Here is a 19,635-nt window from a genome sequence, read left to right on the forward strand (position 1 = left end):
TTCTTTATTATTTAGATAAATGTGCATTTCAAGTTTCTCCTGAAATTGTTGCCTTTGGCGGTGGCCATACAAGCCATATATTAGTTATGGATTTGCGACTCACACTGGAAGTAATTATTGAGGGAAATCTAATCTTTTGCATTACCAATATTCAAAGAACTTTTCTTGAGAAATTCAGTTACTGACTGAACAGTTAATTACAAATTCAGTAAAACAATGCACAGGATTTGTAAGTAAGTTTCATTTCTAACTTGAAAATTTAGGAAAGGTTTTTTTTTTGTTTAGTTATATTAATGTCCCGTATTAAAACAATCCTAGGACTCGGACCTCGTAATTTTGATCCATGTCAGATGACGAGGACATCTGAGCTGGCAAATTGTCGGTAAACTGGACAAACATCAAAGCACCCAAGAAAACCGTAAGAGAGGGTCAAGAGGATAGGGAAGCGTGTTTCTTCTACAAGCGTACAGGTCATAGGAACGCCGCTTTACACGACAGTTCTTCGGTGGAATCGGGTCTCAAGCCTGAAACCTCCGGTTCCGAAGCCAAGACCTTACTACCAGGCCACAGTGGCCCTTTAGGAAAGGGAAATCGGATAAGAAGTCTGTTTACTATTTCGGATACTGGTCTAAATATTATTCCAATTTTTTTTAACACAAATCTTAGATATTTCATGCAATTGAAATCTCTTAAAAGGGGGGGGGGGATGTTCGTTTTTTAATAAAGGTTGAGCAATTCAAGAAAGAAGCTTTTAGTGTTTCAGGGATTAAAGTTATATCTTTTCGAAAGTGGATTTTTCAACCATGTTATTAATTAACCCTTTGCTCTCGGAAAGATATTTCGATACATAATTATTCACTTAAAACATGGACCTGTTTATTACACCAAAAAATAAACACATGCAAGTGTTTTAAATTGAGTTTTCCCTGAAAAATAAAAGTAAAATAAAATAAAAATGAGTAAGTGAAAAATAAAATAAATGGAATTAGAATTCGAATTATGTTTGAAATTAATGAAAATAGAATCTGAAATGCCGAATTTAGTTTCAATGTAACTTATTATTTTTCGCCTTAAGACCAAGCTATGCATTAAAGATTTTATTGAAATGTTGCAAATGCAATAATCCGGCCGATTAGATTGTCAAAGAAGGCTAGTGGGTATTATTTAACCCTTTGGCTGCGTAATTCTTGAAAATCACTATTTAGATGCGATGTTTGCAAACAAGTTCAAGTATTTTTCAAAGAAAGTGATACTATATGTTACAAGATAATAGTATAATAAAATAAAAATCTGTAATCGTAAAAATAAACATTCTAAACTGCGAAAAACGCTGGATGCAACAAAAAATGGACTGATTACCAACCCGCGGAAATTCACCTGCTTATCGAAATTTCCGGGAGGAAAAAATCCGGTATCTGAAAATTTCTATAAAAGGAAAGTAATGGTATTTTTCTTCAATTTTACTTGATATTATTTTTTTTATACCGTGCCATTTTTTCAATTTATCGAACCATCTAGAATTGATTTGAAAACTGAAAATACCAAAATTTACAAAATATTCATTCGTTTCGCCGTAAGAATGAATTTTTTCTTAATAAGCGACTCTGTCATAAACTATTATCTGGTATAATTTCCTAACCTTCTCCGCCGATCTTGTTAAATTTTAAGGATTCAAACTCTTCTCCATCTCTTGCAACGCTTTTGAAAGTTAAAAAAAAAAAAAAAAAAAAAAAAAAAAAAAAAAAAAATCGAACCACAACTTTTGAAAATTGCTGATACTGTGCTTATCGTAATTTTGTACTTTTTGTCACACCTACATTTTTTATTTGCATCTTTTTTTAATCTCAACTCATAATACTTTTACACTTAAAGAATTCTCGTTCGGATATCATATTCATTTGTTAGAAAATCTAAGGCTTAGCTAAGTTTAAAAACATCGTTCAAAGGGGAAAAAAGATTTCAACAGAAGCTAGGGATAACATATGACTCGAAGGAAATATTAAGGTGTCCCAAAAGTTCCTTCCTCATCGCGCTATAAATGGCCTTAAAAACTCTGCTTGTGCAAACATACAAGCTTATCTATTAGCTATCTATGTCACTTAGTGTAAGGAAGATATGCCTTCAACTGTCGCAAAGCCGGAACGACACCCAAAAAAAGTTCTTTTGTCCATTTGGTGGGATTGGAAAGGCTTAATTTTCAACGGGCTCCTTCCTCAAGATGAAACAATAAATTCTACGGAATACTGTCATCAACTGGATCAACTGAAAACTGCCATAACAAAAAAAAAAAAAGGCCAGAATTAATGAGCCAACGAGGCATTGTTTTTCATCATGACAACTCGAGACCACATATTACATTAGTCGCAAGAGAGAAGCTCTTACAGTTTGATTTGGGATGTATTACCGCATCCTGCATATTCTCCAGATCTCGCTTCATCTGATTGTTACTTCTTTCTGTCCTTAAAAAATTCTCTTCGAGATAAGCGCTTTAAATCCAGCAGCGCAACTCGAGGGTTATTTCTTGTCCAAAACACAATAATTTTGGAAAGAAGGCATAATGAGGCTTCCTGAGAGATGGAAGTAGATAACAAAGCAAAAGGGTTCTTACATAACAAAAAAAATGATAATTTAAACAGCAAATATTGTATATTCATTTCATATTAGAAATAAGAAAGAAATTTATGGGACACCTTAATATTTAGTACTTTTTCATTAAGGATTTACACCAATTTCTTTTACAGTATAAATCCAGAAACAAATTTTTTTCACTGTTTAATTTATATTCCTTCTTTTGAACAAAATCCATAATAGTCACGAAAAAAAAAGGAAGGGTTTTATTTTGACACCGTTCATCAAACAGTCATAAAAAAAGATGTTATTTGAAAGGGCTTAAAGTACTCTTAAAGAATTTTTAATTAAAAATTTCGTAGAGTAGCCCATGTATTGAAATAAAAACAAAATCCAAAAATTTCCAATAACAACACTCATTTTTTTCTCATCAACTTTTAAAACTACATCAAAAATTATTCCCAGAAACCAAGTTTCATTAATTTAGGTCTATTTATTTCGAATTACAAGATTTTGAATTTCTAATATTAAAATCAAATTTTGAACATTTATTCATGTTTTAAAAACTTATAAAGTTATTGACCTAAACTCTTTTTCTTATGAAAATATAAAATATTCGACACATTTTGCATACATATTTACATGAAAAAGTAATTTTTAATTAGTGAAACAAAAATTACAATTGAGAGAGTTTAAAATGTACGCAATGAGTTAAATGCGATTTCATAAAATGAAGCATGTAAAAAATAGCTTAAATTTTTCATTTCAAAGATTAACATAACTTTTTAAATAATTATAATATTTGACAAGTCTATTAATAAATAAAAAAACCCGTGTATTAATAAAGAAATAACACACATCTTTTTATTAGTATTTCGATAACAATTTATCCCTATCAAAATTCTAAGTCACGCTTCTTCATAAACATGTTCAGTGGCAACAAATTTTATTTTCTGGAAAACTACTGGTCAGTATTTATCACTGCAACCGAATTCTCATTTGGTCGCTAGTCCCCGAGAACATTTTCCTGCTCATTGATTGGGTAATTTCCTGAGCGGAACGTGAGAGGGCGTTTAATTGGCACTTTCCTGGACTCTTTCCCAGCCGTGTGACCATTGCTTGCTTCAAAATAGTCTCGCTCCAGCGCGCTGGAACACTGAAACAAAAATACATGGATTCGAAAAGAGAAGAAAAACAACACACTTGACACATCCGGCGAAGCTATGAAAAACCCGCGCAATTATTTACAAAAGAGAACGCTTCGCTTTTTTTTTCTTCGATCTTTCCCCCTTTTCGAACACATCCAGATTTAATAGATAACGATGCTGTTATTTTTAAAGATAGGTTGCTTTAATATAAAAGGAAACTTTAAAGAAAATTTTACTTTTAAATAATCTTAACTTATTTCATTCTTTCTTTACAATGATAAAAAAACTATGGCCCAGTTTATACCGTATAAAATTATTAAACCTATACTATATTAGAAAATAGAAATTTGTTAACCTATACTGCGTAATAATGTATATTTTAATCAATAATCAGTTTTTAAAGTTGATTATTAATAAAAGAGTTTACTTCTGATTCAAAGTCTAAAAACTTACACTGTAAATTTTTTAAGTAATTAGAGTTTTTAATTAATTATTTTAAATAAAAAATTTAAGATCAAAATTATTTTATTGTTGTTCTTAAATATCAATAAACAAATTTAAAATTATTTTTTAAGAATTGATACATGCTTTAATTAATACAAGTGTAATTTTTTTAAATAACATCTTGTATTTTTTAATTTCTCTAAATAATAAAGTATCTCTAAGTAATAAAATATTTTAATCATAAATCTTTTTCCGAAATTGATTATTAATAAAAAAAAAACTTTACTTAATTTATTTTTGACTCAAAATCTGAAAATTTACATTATAAATTTTATAAGTAATAATAGTTTTTAATTAATTATTTTAAATTAAAAATTAAGATCAAAATTATTTTATTTTTGTTCTTAAGTATCAATAAATAAATTTATAAGACAGAAGTATAGAAATAAAACGGCACTGTACGGAATTGCAATTATTACAAATATATCATAAAAGATCGAAAAAAAATTAGTTCCTAAGAATTGATTGCAATTTCTCTAAATAATAAAATATCTTCTCAATTGTTTCTGTATTTCTATAGCTTTCAGTGGCATCGACTTTATTTTCTTACAATTCTTTTCCTTTAATTTTAATCGTATTTTTTTCAATTTTGCGGTCGATGCAATTGAATTTTACTATTAATTCATTATCAAAATGCTCATTAGTCAATTTAATTGTAAAGTTGATTCTCAGTATAAAGCTTTAATCAAAAAAATATGAAAGATATCAAAAGTATTTAACTTCATGATTTATTTTCATACTTATATTTCAAATGCAATGGAAATATATCCAATTTTATATTACTTTGATTCGATTTTATCAATTTGTACACTTGCGCCTTGCAATTACTTTTCTGTCTTTTTAGCCTTGTGAGCTGGAGCGGAGTCTTGTTGAACTCCTACTTTACATTGCCGAAGGAAATACAAAAGCTTCTAGAATGTTCCACTGGTACAATTTTGATTTATTTTAAAGACCTCATCCACAAATATCAGAAATGTTTTGCCGCTTGCTCAAATTCCTCCCCAGATCATTACCAACTGTGGATTTTTTCGATGTTAGCTAAGTGCTTGGAGTGTCTGCAAACTAGATCCTATAGTTCTAGGAGTTAGGAGCTTTTTGAACGATAAAGAGCTTCTCATTAGTGAAATGGACTCTCTCTCAGTGGTGACTTGCGGGTCGTTTCAAAAGTTTTCGGCATTTTTGGAGCCGCACGAGTTTGTTTTCTTCAGTGAGAAGCTGAGCTTTTTGGAACTTGTAAAGCTTCAGTCCAAGCACTGTTTTTACCATTTGTTGCAGTGATCGGTCCCTTATTTCCAGTTCACGAGCAATCTTTTCATGGAAACCCTCGAATTTCATTGAACTCGCTTTTTGATAACCTTACGGCTATTGAAAATGTTCACCATACTTTTTCGTTCACTTCCTGGACCTTGACCTCATTGCCAAGCTCTTTGAAACGATAGATTGCATCAGACACTATTGAGGCACATTCAGCAAACGAACGACTTCATACTGTTCGTTTTCCATGTCTAAAATAGCATATCTTTTGCTGGGCTTTGTAAAAAAGCCAAAAAAACAATACGCAAACTAAAAGATACATTATAAAATATGTTTTAATTGAAGTCGTAGATAAAAAGAAATGAACAAAATTTCAAAAGAAATTTATTGCTTCTATTCTAAGATGTAATAACTTTTTCCGAGTTTTTTGCCGCACCCTGTATTATAAAAGCGCAGACGATAAAATAATGATTTTAATCTATCTATACTTATATAAAACTCAATGTGTGTGTGTGTGTGTGTGTGTGTGTGTGTGTGTGTGTGTGTGTGTGTGTGTGTGTGTGTGTGTGTGTGTGTGTGTGTGTGTGTGTTGGCGCTCTACAGAAAAGACCGTTTGACCTACAGCTACTAAATTTGGTACGTGTATACCCTGGAGGTCGGGAATGGGCACCTGGGGTCCCTTTTTTTGAAATTTTAACTAGAACTTTAATTATTAATTAAAACTAACTTTCCCGTAAAAAAATCATTTCCCCATCGCCAACTGAGTAAGGTTTCAGCATTTTTTTCCCACTCTAATGAGGCTTAGGCTTAACATTTTTCGGCTGATTATTTCAAACGATTCTGTTTATTTTCTTACTGTTTCATGCATTTAAAATTAAACGTTGTTAATTACTCGATCTTTCAGATTCATTCTGTAGTACTTTTGAATTAAAATAAAACAGAATAAAGGAAATGAACAATTTCTAATGTGCATAGCGTTACCCCAACTGGCGTAGAAAATTTCACGCATTTGCGTTACCATAACTGGCGTTGAAAATTCACGCATGCGCTTTGTGTTCTGATTGTTTACATGTATTTTCAACGGAAGCGGACTGGATTTAAATTATTTTTAGGTTAGTTGTATGCTTTTGTAATTAAATTGTATTTATGTTAGTTTAAGTTCATCGTTTTTTAAGTAATTTTTTTACCTGTTTTCGACCGATTATTTTAAACGATTCTGTTTATTTTCTTAGTGTTTGATGCATTTAAAATTAAACATTGTTAATTAATAGACCTGCTCATGATGAATCTAAAAAAATTTTGTTGAAAAATTCTTGAGATATTACGTAAATTAAGAAAGATATTCTTTAGTGCCCATAAGGTTTAAATGCTCAATGACTCTGTTTTCAGTAATCATATTACAATAAAAATGCTTTGCTTCAGTAAAAAATATTATTATATTAATTGCAGATTAATCATTTCCACTTTAATTTAAAGCATAAATTCTACTTGAGCTAACAAAAAATCAGAGAGATACAGATTACTTTATGATTGAAGGCCTTTATAATATTATGAATGAATTGAAATTTGAAGTTTTAAAATATTTTGATTAAGATGCTATTAAAGTAGGAATTGCATAAAATATTTAATTATTAAAATTTTAACGAACATTAAGATTGACGAACCGGCTGGTCGCCAAAGGCGGCTAGTATAAAATAATCATGCAACGATGTTTCGAATCAAAGTTTCGAATTTTTTTTTTCCCTTGAATAAATTGTTATTACCCTATGTATTTCACTACCAATAAGGTTAAGTTAAGTGGCCAGAATCCCGAATAAAAAAAAAAAAAGCACAATTCCGAATTTTGTCTCGATGGTTCTAATTTAAATTCTTCATCTGAATTAGTCTCGTTTTTCACACACTAATAAATATCTCAAATTTAAAAAAAATAGATTTAAATTTTTAAAAAAAATTTTTTTAATTCTATTTACTAATTTTGATTATCTATAGAAGTGTTTTTCAACTTGCGAAACACATATCATCAGGGGTGCCTAAAAATTTTTTAAGGGAAACACGGGAGGTAGGATTACATTGGTGGATGGATATTAAAAGTAAGAGAAAAGATAAAATGCCATTGTAAACTGGCATTTCCAATTCAAATTATATTTCATAATGAAAATTTTAAATAATCAAATTAAATCCAAAGTAATCGAGTTCGATGGAGTTTACTGGCGCTAAAACCATTTCTGATTATGCAGCGCCAACCTTAAAGGTATATGCAAATACATAGTTCATAAAAAGGATTATGGTCACATCTTAAAAGGTTAATTAAAAGTTCTGTTCAGTGTTACAAATATTCTATTCTGGATTTTTTTTAAACCTGTTGTATAGGTTTTGAAATATTTAAATAAAAAAAAAAACAATAAACAATACTCATATAAGAAACCAATCTTTTTTTAAAAAGGTAAAAAGATGAGGATGAGGCACTTTATGAGTTCAGTTTAGTTATATTAACGTCCCGTTGTAGAGCAACACTAGGGCTATTTTGGGACGGACCTCGTCATTTTGAACCGCGGTCAGATGACGAGAACGACACCTGAGCTGGCACCCCCTCTCTACGCCACACCGCACCAGCGGGAGGACATTTGGCATGACGGATTTAACGTGCAACAGACCCCCTTACACGACGGTTCTTCGGTGGAATCGGGTCTCGAACCTGAAACCCTACGGCTCACAAGCCGAGACCTTACCACCAGGCCACCGCGGCCCTGAAGCACTTTATGAAGGATTTCTTTTAAAATAATGCGAGAAGAATGAAAACATTTAATTCGTTCAGAATTAAAACGTAGGCACTCTATAAAAAGGTGCCGAACTGTCATTAGGCCAATGCCTAATAACAGTGCCTATTGTGCATCGAGGAGCGGGTTCCCCCAACAACAAATGCCCATGTGCAAGTCTATTATGACCAATTCTATAGTTCAGAAAGATAAGCATGTTTTAATTTCAATTCAGATATTATTTTATCTGCAGAATCAATGCCTCTGAGAGATATAGAGTCATAGACCAACACCTGACAATAATAAATGCGTTTCAATAATCATTACACAAAACAGGAAATCAATTCGGCATTGTTTTATATAATCAGATTTTATTTTAATGAAGCATCTATGATAAACCCAGCGTTAGTTGTGGAGCTGGTTGTAATTTTTCATTTCTTTGATTCAGTGCTGCCGTTTTTTACCATTCGCACGATAGTATAATATTTATTTATTTAATTATCACCGATTTCACCTACTTCCCTAAAATGGTGCAAGATGCATGAAGATTCTCCACGCATACGTGTATGACATATAAAAAATATCATGAAACTAAAACATGCGACATGGATACCAGCATTGAAAGGAATTTAGAAAATATTGACAAAATTTACACAAAGACCAACAACTAAAATGAAATTTAATGTAGAATATTAATGACAAAATAACAACAATACAGATGCAAAATTATAATATTTATTTAATATTAATTATAATTTACGCAAATAATGATTAATAATTTCAAAATATAGAATTAATGCTTTTATTTCTGCCTGTTTTTTTTGAAAATATTTTGTGGTAATTATTTGTTTCATTCGTTATGACATTTCTATTCACTTCTTTTTATTCTACTATTCATTATTTTTTAACAATTTTTATTTTATTTATTTAATATTATTATTTGACCATTATTCTAGCTTCCGACATCCCTATGGTATTCTTGATTGGCAAATAATTGTCCCTATGGGACAATTACAAACCGCTGTATTGTATTTTTTCTTACTGCGCATGCGTATGTAAAATTTGGCAGTTTTTTGGCGTGAAAAAACTGATCACTTATCGTAAATTTATTCCGACGTTTTTTTGCTCTTTCCGATACGAGGTTGTGTTCGTTTTTTCATTTTATTTGCCACTTCTTTTCTATTGTTTCCTAAATTTAGATATATTGACCTTTTTTTATTTTACCATGTTTCTTTGTGTAAATATCCATCATTTGAATACGATGCGCAGTGAAAAGAAAAACCCAGGGACGCCAAAACAATTTATAATCAAGCATGGAATGCCTGAACTATCTTATGAAATTGTGGCAAACATAAATCAGTCCCTTTCTACGCATGCGCTGCCTACTTGCCGTCTTATAACTAACTGGCCGAGTGCAAACTCGGCATTGATTTCTACGCTCTTAAAAAAAATTGAAAATAATTAGAAGAAGCAAACAACTTTTCTTGTATCAATAATTTTTTTTTAATTTTTACCTTTGACATTGCTTACAAAATGTTTCAGATAAATAACAAAAAAATCATATTATTAACCATTTTTAAATGTAAAAAAAAAAAAAAAAAAAAATCACGTTTCATACCTTGTATAGTTATGCGATTAAGATCCAACTGTCATTTTAGGGATTTCAAATTTGTGTATCAAAAATGTGCCAAATAGGCCATTAATCTTACCCATTGCCCATCGCCACGAACATTAATTTTGTTATACAATCTGGAATCAATTACAGCTCATTTCGCAATAGGCAGCTTATTATAAAATAATAAATTCTAGGGAAATTTTGTATTGTTTTAAGAAAACCAGCAAATATCTTTAAATGTTTTTTGGAGTTTGTTTCTTATTGCATAACTATGCCCAATTATATGCATGGCACGCTAAATATAGTGTTACAAAAATGAATCTAACCAAAAAAAAATTTGTTTTATAATTTTTTTGTTGCTTCTAAAGTAAAGATTACGTCACTAGTTGAATGACAGATGAAATCCCCAAACAAATAGATACAGGCAATAATTCCTTTTATATTATATGATTAAAATATTTTAAATTTTATAATATATATAAATTAAAATTAATTTAACAAACGAAATAATAAATACAAATAAATAATATATGCAATGACATTAAATTATAATGTATCTTTTTTAGTAAAAACTGTTACAAAAACCGGATTTAATTTCCAACAGAAAATTGATATTAGAATTTTTTTATGACATCATATGCTAAAAACATGAATATTTGAAAATCAAATTCGCTATAAAAGATCCAAAAGAAAAATTATTTGAGACTTTTTTTCACATATGATATTAAATTCATATAATTTTTATTTTAGCAATCTATCACATTTTTTCGATATCTGAATGAAGTGTCATTCTCTCCAAGAATAACATTCCTGTCTGTCCTCTCGTCATACACTTCATCGCTGTTTAACATGAATTTTAAATACAACAACATTTTTTTAATTTTCATTTTTAAGGAACGGAATAATTTTTTTAATATGAAATTGGAATTTATTTCTTATAAGAAATGCCACTATTTTAAAGGAAAGAACTACAAAAAATTTTAATAATAATAAGTACAAATACATTTTTTTTTTTTTTTTACGTTTTCAGTTGAAGATTACTCAAGAATCATTTTTTGGCAAAAAAACTCCATGACCTTACCAAAAATATACTTTTCAATAATAAAATTTAATACAGCCATTTCACATACAAAAAAAAAGTGAGAAAACTACTACTAGAGTACTGAGAAGGAAAATCACGAACATAAAATTATAAAAACTTCTTTTTAACATTAGAAGTAATATTATCTTTAAGTGCATTGATGATAATTTAAAGCATTTCAGCAAAACCATTCTTCTGTTAGTATAATCAAATAATTTGTTTTGATACTGAAGTCACGACAAACGTAATTGCTCATGCCTTGTAACAAGTAACAGCTCATTGTCTTGTGCTGGCTTTGATGACTCCTTTCCCCTCCAATAAGATACGTAATTTCAATATCACATCCGAATTCACGTGTGTCATGTAAGCACAATTTCACTTCAAAATTAACAAATTTTTGTTGATTCAATATTTCGAGCTCTCATAAAATATTTGAAAATATATGTAAATCGATTCCATTTAGAATTCTATATCTCATATCGTCATAGAATATCTGGCAACAAACTAAACAAGTGTTCTCAACAAACGCTTAAAAACTATTAAACTGTGTCTCAAAATAATAATTCACTTTAAATCTCATAAATAAAAGAGTATAAATAATTGAATTTAAATATTTACTTCCACCAATTACATTTCATGGAACACTTTTTCTGGTAGTATTCTGTGCATTAACTCCAGGCTTGTGATTTCTGTTACAGTTACGATTTCCTCGTGGCCTGCGTGAAGGACAAGCTTTTTTCTTTTTCCCTGGCTTGGTAGAATTGGTGATCGCTTTAAACACATCTCTTCTCAAAACATCATACAACTTCAACATGGATTCGTCATCTTTCGTATCGTTGAGAAGTGATTTCAAACAGTTTGCATTGTTACCACTCACCCATGGCTTCAGCTGAATCCATAAATCCGAAACATTTTTCAAACCGTCTCCATTATCTTTCAGCCACTGCTTTGCTTCTTCGCATACAGTTCCGCAAAATATCCTGGTAGCGAATATAAAGAAACTAAAACTTAGAATGCAACTCAACATCGTCCATTTTATAGCCATCTGGAATGCTTATGTTTAAAACATGAGGCACTTGGGGTGAAAATGGTGACCAATTATTCGGCAAGAATTTTTCAAGTCTTTCGTCAAATATTTTTTTTAATCTAGCGCACACTAGCATCTGTTAAAGAGCGCAAGTTTCCACAGTATTTTATTTAAGAACGATTATTTTTTTTCTCAAAAATAAAACAGTTTTCTAGCAAACACAAATGTTGAGAATTCAGAATCATCAGTATCTCGGCAGGTGCATCGTTTAAACACGCAATGGCGAATCGAAGTGATATGCAAAATCGACCAATGCATTTACCAGAACGAATAGATTAAACAGGAATTACAATCCGAGTCTTTCATATGTGGTTGCAGTAAATAACCAGACAAAAATGAGTTGCTAGCAATTTTCAGATCTCATTGGGGTCCTGCATGCGCTAAACAAAAGTTTATGACCCATAAGTAGTTATTTCCTACTTCATTTATAACAAAACATTGTTTCCGAACAAAAGAGCAGACAGTTCAAATTAAAGATTATTCGCGGAAGTTTTTTTTTTTTTTTTTTTTTTTTTCTTTAAATGTCATTGACATTATTTTTGTATTCGTACAGCTGTTCTTTGTATGGGATTATTTTCAAAAACAAAATGTTTTGCTGTTGGAAACAGCTACTGTTTTGCTGAACTTTGCTACCTGAGTACCAACTGCTCTTAATTAGAAATTAAAAGATTTGTAAGTGACATTTAAACATAGTTTAATTCTTTAATTATGAGTAAAACTATACTTGTATATATTTTCAAACACAAAAAAATGAGAAAAAATTATTTTTAAATATATGAAATTTTTGATGAATATCCGTAGATTTATTAACAATCGCTTTTTATAACATAAAAGTTCTTTTTTTCAAAAAAACACACACACAAATGAATCGTCTATGGATATATATTTGTTTTATTTCGCTATCAAATATTCCAGGTTACCAAATGTTTACATTTGTACACATTATTATAGAAATAGATATTCAGTTTTATAATTATTGTAATAATCAAGCGAATGATATGAATCAGGAATCTAACCAATTATAGTTGAAAAGATGTTGATCTTTTCCTAATATTTTATCATTTATAGAATTTGTATTTTTTACGAACTTATTTATTCGGCAACTAGGAATATATATATTCCTAGTTGCCGAATAAATAAGTTTATATAATTATAAATAAATGTATATATTTTAAATTGATCTACTTGCAATCATTTCTCAGTCTAACGATAATAGGCAGCTGCCTATCTGGAAATCCGGTATTTTACAAGAGTGAAAGCTATATAAATCTGACATTTTTTTTACCATAAATTCTTCTAATAACGTTCATCTAAGAAATCATTAGCAAATAATTATGAATATTCACAATTTTGACAATTTTTCCCCATGATACATATATATAAGTATAAAGCAAAGAAAAACGTATCTTTTCACGAAGTTATTAAAATTAACCAAATTTTTAATTATTTCTTTTAGTTTAAGTATTTTAAAATATGTTGATTATACTATAATTAATTACAGAGTTCATAATATTATAACACTGAATTACGAATCAGACTAAAAAAAGAAGAAAACCATTAAAACAAAAACACCCTACTCTTTATCAAATCAATATGTCAGATGTTAAAAAAAACAATTTTTTAATACATTATTTACATTTTAATACATTTAGATTATTGATTTCAATAAGAAACTTTATGGTCAAATAGGCATTTAAATGGAGAACACCATTTATAAACATTCCTTTAAAACAATTGCAGCAATGTGAAGCATTTGCACATGAAAACAATTATCACACATACAGCAGAACTTCATTAATTCAAAATGTTTTTATTTCGAATTAAATGATCATTTGTATTTTTCAGTCGAAACCGTAATATCTTGCTTAACTTCCATTTTAAAATGTCGTTTATAAGTTGAATTTATTTTTACTACATGAAAGGGAAAAAAAGACAATTTAATGTGTTTTTATAATTTTTTTCAGTGTGTCCATAGCTTTTGTCCTCGGAGATATAATTGAATATTTTTATGATATATTATTACTTGAATAACATTACTATGCATAATGTATTTAATTAAAAAAACTATTAAAATCTCTAGCTTTAAACAAAATTTGTTGTATGTTAATTGCAATGTTTATTTTGAAATTTTATCTCGCAATTATTATATTCAAACTTTTGTACAGTATTTCTTTATATAATGAATTATTTTTAAAACCTGATTATTTTTATTGTAAATTATTAATCATATATTAAAAAATAAATCTCTGTTGCCTCTTTTTTTTGGTTTAAAAATTTTCGTTTTCTTTTGCTTCATTCATGTGATTCAGCTTTCCAGTTTTTCTTTTTCGACGCAAGTTCGTAGTAGTTTTCTTCGCACTTTCTTTTGTAGTTCAAATTTTGATAATGATTCCGAAAGTCTCAAATCAATCAAGTTTCACGACAGTTTCTTTTCTGTTTTATTTTTGAAAAAGAAAACAGAATGTGGTAAAATTCGTATTCTAGAATATAGCTATTCTTTGTTTATATTTGTTTATAAACTGATTCCAATAACCGGATATTTGGAATCTGGATGTTCAGGCTAGCCAGATGGCTGAATATTTTGAGATAAGCAGGAAAGAAAGAGACAACAAACGGAAGCTTACCAATTTAGTTCTTAGAATGCTGAGATTGATAATGATGATTCAATCCTCAAAAATGATGTCTACTCTAACAAATGAGCTTGGATACTTGAAAAATAATTGCACACTACATAGTATACACAAAACAAAAAAAAGAAAGTTCAGCGTTCAAGGTTACTCCAAGGATTAAGATTGCTATCACAGATTTATAAGCTGTAATGGGTTCTGTCGACCGTGGTATTTTTCCACGAAGGTATGTTGAAATTATTCTTGCAGAAGGCCTTGTAATCGTTGTAATGAGTTTGGAACGAAGGAAAACAATAAAGGGGAGGGGAGGGACATTTTTGAATGAAAACACGCAATAAGTTGGTGATTAAAAGAAATGCTAATTAGTAACTTATGCTAATATTTACTTATTAGCATTATGGCATATTATATTTAGCACTATATACAACATTATATCATAAATTTTAACATATATAATTAGAATTATAGTGTTGCTTTGTATATAAGTGAACTAGAAAAGTCAGAAAGTTGCTCTGAAAGCTAGTTGGAACTTTTAACCAGCGAGAATCTTTCCGTGATTTATTTATTTATTTGAACCACCACTCGATGACGGATTTAGACATTTTGTGTCTATACAGTGCCCATTACGAGACATTTTTTAAATGCATAAATAGTCAATTTAGTTCATATATCAACAAATTTTGAACTTAATCAACGCATTAATAATTTAAATTATTTTTATTTTATTAATTTTGTGATATTTATTTTTTAGTCCATATATCAGTTTAAAAAAATGACAAAAGAAATATAATTCTTAAAATATTAACCATAAGTATAATTAACGTTTTCCTTATTTACCAATAAAAAATATAGCATTACAAATTATTTTACGGGATTTGTCAAGAAAGGAAAATAGCATAAGCAATTAAATGAAATGCGAATACTCGTATTAATATTCCAATAATTAATTTAATAATGACTTTAATATTTCAATGGAAAAAACACTGTACTCCTAATTTTTATAATTCATAGAATGTATTTTTTACGACTTTATTCATTTAGAAACTAAGCTATTCCGTCTTAGACATGCCTTTTTCCCATTCCAGCTGTGGTTGCCATGGAAACCGGCGCATGCAGTTTACCTAGAACTTTGATACGTTTCTTTTTATTCTAAGCTGTTCAGATCTTTAATGTCTAATTGGAGATGTAACGGTGAAAGGTGCATCTTTGTGTTCGTTATTAAATGTTATTTTGTGTTTAATGATATCGTTGATTCTTTGAGTTAGAAAATAAATTTTATATCATAGATAATTTAAACCACTGAACCACATAATATAATTAGAATACTAGGATTGCATTTTGAAATATTTGGTGAAAGCTCTGGCGCCATAGACACCAACATACGCTAATAACATTTTTTTTTAATCTGTTTGTTTGCAACACCACCCCTCTTTGATAAACCCAATGGCGTTATCATGGTCAGCTGCTGTTTACTTTACTTAGTCAGAAATCCTCCATTGCTTGCTTAATGAAATATATCGCCATGAAGCAAAAAGATACGAGTATGCATTTCGAAACAGCAGAAGGAGATTAGGTACCTAAGGCTGTTTTTCAATAGTAAATTTAATGATGATTTTACTTTAGCCAAACTTCAATATTCATTAACTGCAATCATTAAGTAAAAGCAATTCATGTCCAACCAATTTACTTTAAAAAAAATTATAGATTTTCTAAAATTTTCCTTTACGTGGTATTATCCTTTATGAATGGTCATTTCAGGCTTTAATCAGAAAAGTAACGCAATGCTACACTGGAGTGAAATTTCGTGAACAACGAAAATACAAAACTAATATAATTACATACACTAAATACATAAATATAAATATTACCATAATTTTATCAAAAATCCCCCATGTTTTATTTGAAAAAAGAACAAATTATTAAAATAACGAATAATATACGAATTTAAGGAAACGAAGCTAAAATTCTGAAAGCTTTTGGGCTAGAACAAACTGAATAATTAAGTTCATCATCGCCTACGTAATTCTCTGTTTTAGTTCTTGCTACCATTGAAAGTACAAACTATTATAGAGTTTGTCCCCTCCCCCTCACCCTCAGGTTACTATACAGTTGCAGAATTAGGAAGTGGGGGGGGCAGGCAACATAAGTGGCTTTGGCGCCATTATCAGGAAGCTCAAAATTGAAGAATCGATTGATTGCATGAAAGAGAAAATTCTACAGGAAATATTTTTTTAAGCTTTGATTTCCTAAATTAAACATTTAAAAGCTTTTTCTCTCATTTAAACATTTCAATATTCACTTAATTTAGAAATTTCCAAAATTCGATACATTTAAGCTTTTTACGCAAACTTTGTCTTTGACGTCGATAATCAAATTATGAAAGTTTGAAGTTTACATCTATATATATACATCGCTTAAGCAAGAACAGACATATCGTTGCAATATAAACAAATCATAAATAAGAAGTATAAATAATATCGTTTGGGCGTATTTTTATTCATGGAGACTGAATCAGCAAACTCATTAATCAGCAAAAATGCAATTAATGTTTTGGAAAAGTTAGCAGATTGCTTAGAATTTCTATAAACTAAACTGAATGAAAGAATCGGATATAAACTACAATAAAGATAAAAATGTAAAGCTCAGAAATTATGAGTAATAAAAAAAATGTTGTGATGAAAGATGGCGCAAATAGAGAATAACAAATTATTCATCGGATACTAAAAAAATCTTAACTACTTTTGAGAAGGATTGAATTCATTTCCTACTTAGAAAAGATTGCAGAGTAATGAAAAAAAAGCCTTGATTTATTTTTCCTTTCACCCACACACACAAAAAAAAACATAAGAGAAAGGCTTTAAAACGATTTCTTCGGCACGATTCAGCTCTATATTATTAACAAGTTCAATTTGATTATTTTCTATAGCCAAACAATAAAATTTTAATATATTGCTTTATTATCACCAGGGGTGTTTGTGCTCCGGGGAAACCCCGGAATTCCGGGGATTTTGAACTTCGATACCCGGAAATTCCGGGGATCGTCGTTCAAAAGGAAGTAGGAATAATAATGAATTATTTATTTTGATCTGGGCGATTTTGTTTGCTTTGAAAGCAGAAAACGCAAGGTCAGCGTGTGTGGTGAAAACTTTTCCTTTCTTTCTCCAAAGGCAGTGATAATGCGTGAAAAGGGGGAAAAAACTTCTTTTTTGTTCTTTCCTTATTGCGAGTTATGACTCATTCCCCCGTTTCTCGGACATTCTCTTCTGGATTCTTTTCGGCAAGTAGGCGCGGCAGAAAAAAAAGGGAGAGACTTCGCGACCAGATGTGCGATCACGTGACTCTGGGTTCAAAGGTCTTATCTCTCCTGGCGTGGCGCCAATAAGTAGAGAAGGGATTTTTCGCCGTATTAGCTATTTGTCACTGATCGCTTCGCAACTTTTTTTTCTCCGCTGTGTAAAATTTTCGTTTCATTTATTGATGCACGTGTAAATTTTTCGTTTCTCTTATTGAAATATTTTTTTTATTTATGTACGCAAGAGAATTTCACTTTGAAATTTCAGCATATGAAACAGAAATTACCCCTTAAAAATTCATATCTAATCAGTTTTACAGCATTAGATCCAGAGCTAAGAGGTAAAACCAGTACAATATTAGCTTTTGAAAAATTATCATCTTTTATGTCCCATATTTTTAGTGATAATGAAAAGTCAAAAGTAGAAGCTGAAATAAGGTTATACCAGAGTGATATTGATATCACCAAAAAAATGCTCTACACATCTGATGAAAGTGGAAATCAAGTCAAGTGTACAATTGATAAATATTGGTCTAAAGTTTTTAATTTAAAAGATGATTTCACAAATGATTATAAGTATCCTACATTGGCTAAATTGGTCAAAGCCTGCCTTAGCTGCTTCCATGGCCCATTAGTGGAAAGTGCATTCAACTTAATGGATACACTTGTCACTGACTATAGAACCTCTCTTAAGATTGATTCTCTAGATGCAGTGCAGACTATTAAATATGATTTAATGGCTTCTAAAGAAACCTCATGTGAAAAATATGGCTCAAAAAATCCAATGACTGATCCAATTCACAAAGATCTCTTACTGAATATGAACAGAAGTTGGAAAACATATCAAGAGGACTTAAAAACATGTATTTCAGATGAGTCACCTATAAAAGTCTCTGAAAAACCTTCTACATTAGCAGAAAAGCAAACTGCTTCTACCTCTGCATGTGCAGTTCTCGAGGAAATTTCTTCAACTGTAAATGAGGAAAATAAGTCAATCTTCCTGCAATTATGAAGTTCACCACAAAAGAAAGACAAGCCCACAAACATCAGAAAATAAAAAAAAGCAGCAGAAATTAGATAATTTTTTTTAAAGAATTAATTCAGGTAATTTAAAATATTTGCATAAAATGTAGTAGTTTATATGTTTGAAAATTTATGGTTATTAATTTTGCAAAAAAAGTAATTCATTGAACTTTTATAATTAGGTCATTCAATATTTCATAATTGTAATTTTTCATTTCTCCCCCCCCCCCTTCTCGAAACTCCAAAATGCCGGTAGTAAGTCCGTAAAAGTTTCAGGGGATTTTTTGGGGTCCCACAAACACCCCTGTATCACACAGTTTTTGGCAATCAATAATTAATCAAACATTCTCTCTACAATTACATTAACACATTGAACTCCATAACAGAAATAAAAGATCTCATATAAAAGATGAATTTTTACTTTTTCCCTTAAAAAATATATAGCATTCTGTTACAGCTTCACGCCGATAGATGGCGTATCTGTCGAGTACAAGGTTCTGTTAATTCCTTTTTTGTATCGGAACGTAGAGTGTGTAAGAAGGATTCTGTGAGAGAGACGAGGCATCCAACTGTGAGAGGTGTCCTAATCTGTAACAGTCTACATGAAGTGGCACAAAAAATGTGTCCGAAAATAAAATGGTGTTCACCAGAAAGAAATGAGTAATTATTTGAAGAGAATT

The 19,635-nt window shown here is 30.0% G+C and overlaps 1 long non-coding RNA gene across 3 annotated transcripts in view; it reads right to left on the bottom strand.

Annotated features, from left to right (window-relative positions):
* LOC129971200 (uncharacterized) overlaps positions 1 to 14,805 on the bottom strand; it is a 54,845-nt gene extending 40,040 nt beyond the window's left edge. For all 3 annotated transcript variants that reach the window (XR_008784778.1, XR_008784779.1, XR_008784780.1), the window contains exon 1: positions 14,638 to 14,805. This is a non-coding gene — a long non-coding RNA (uncharacterized LOC129971200). The remainder of the gene's footprint in view (positions 1 to 14,637) is intronic.
* Between the last annotated feature and the right edge of the window lie 4,830 nt (positions 14,806 to 19,635).

This window comes from Argiope bruennichi, chromosome 6, assembly GCF_947563725.1.
Source record: "Argiope bruennichi chromosome 6, qqArgBrue1.1, whole genome shotgun sequence".
Classification (NCBI taxonomy): Eukaryota; Metazoa; Arthropoda; class Arachnida; order Araneae; family Araneidae; genus Argiope; species Argiope bruennichi.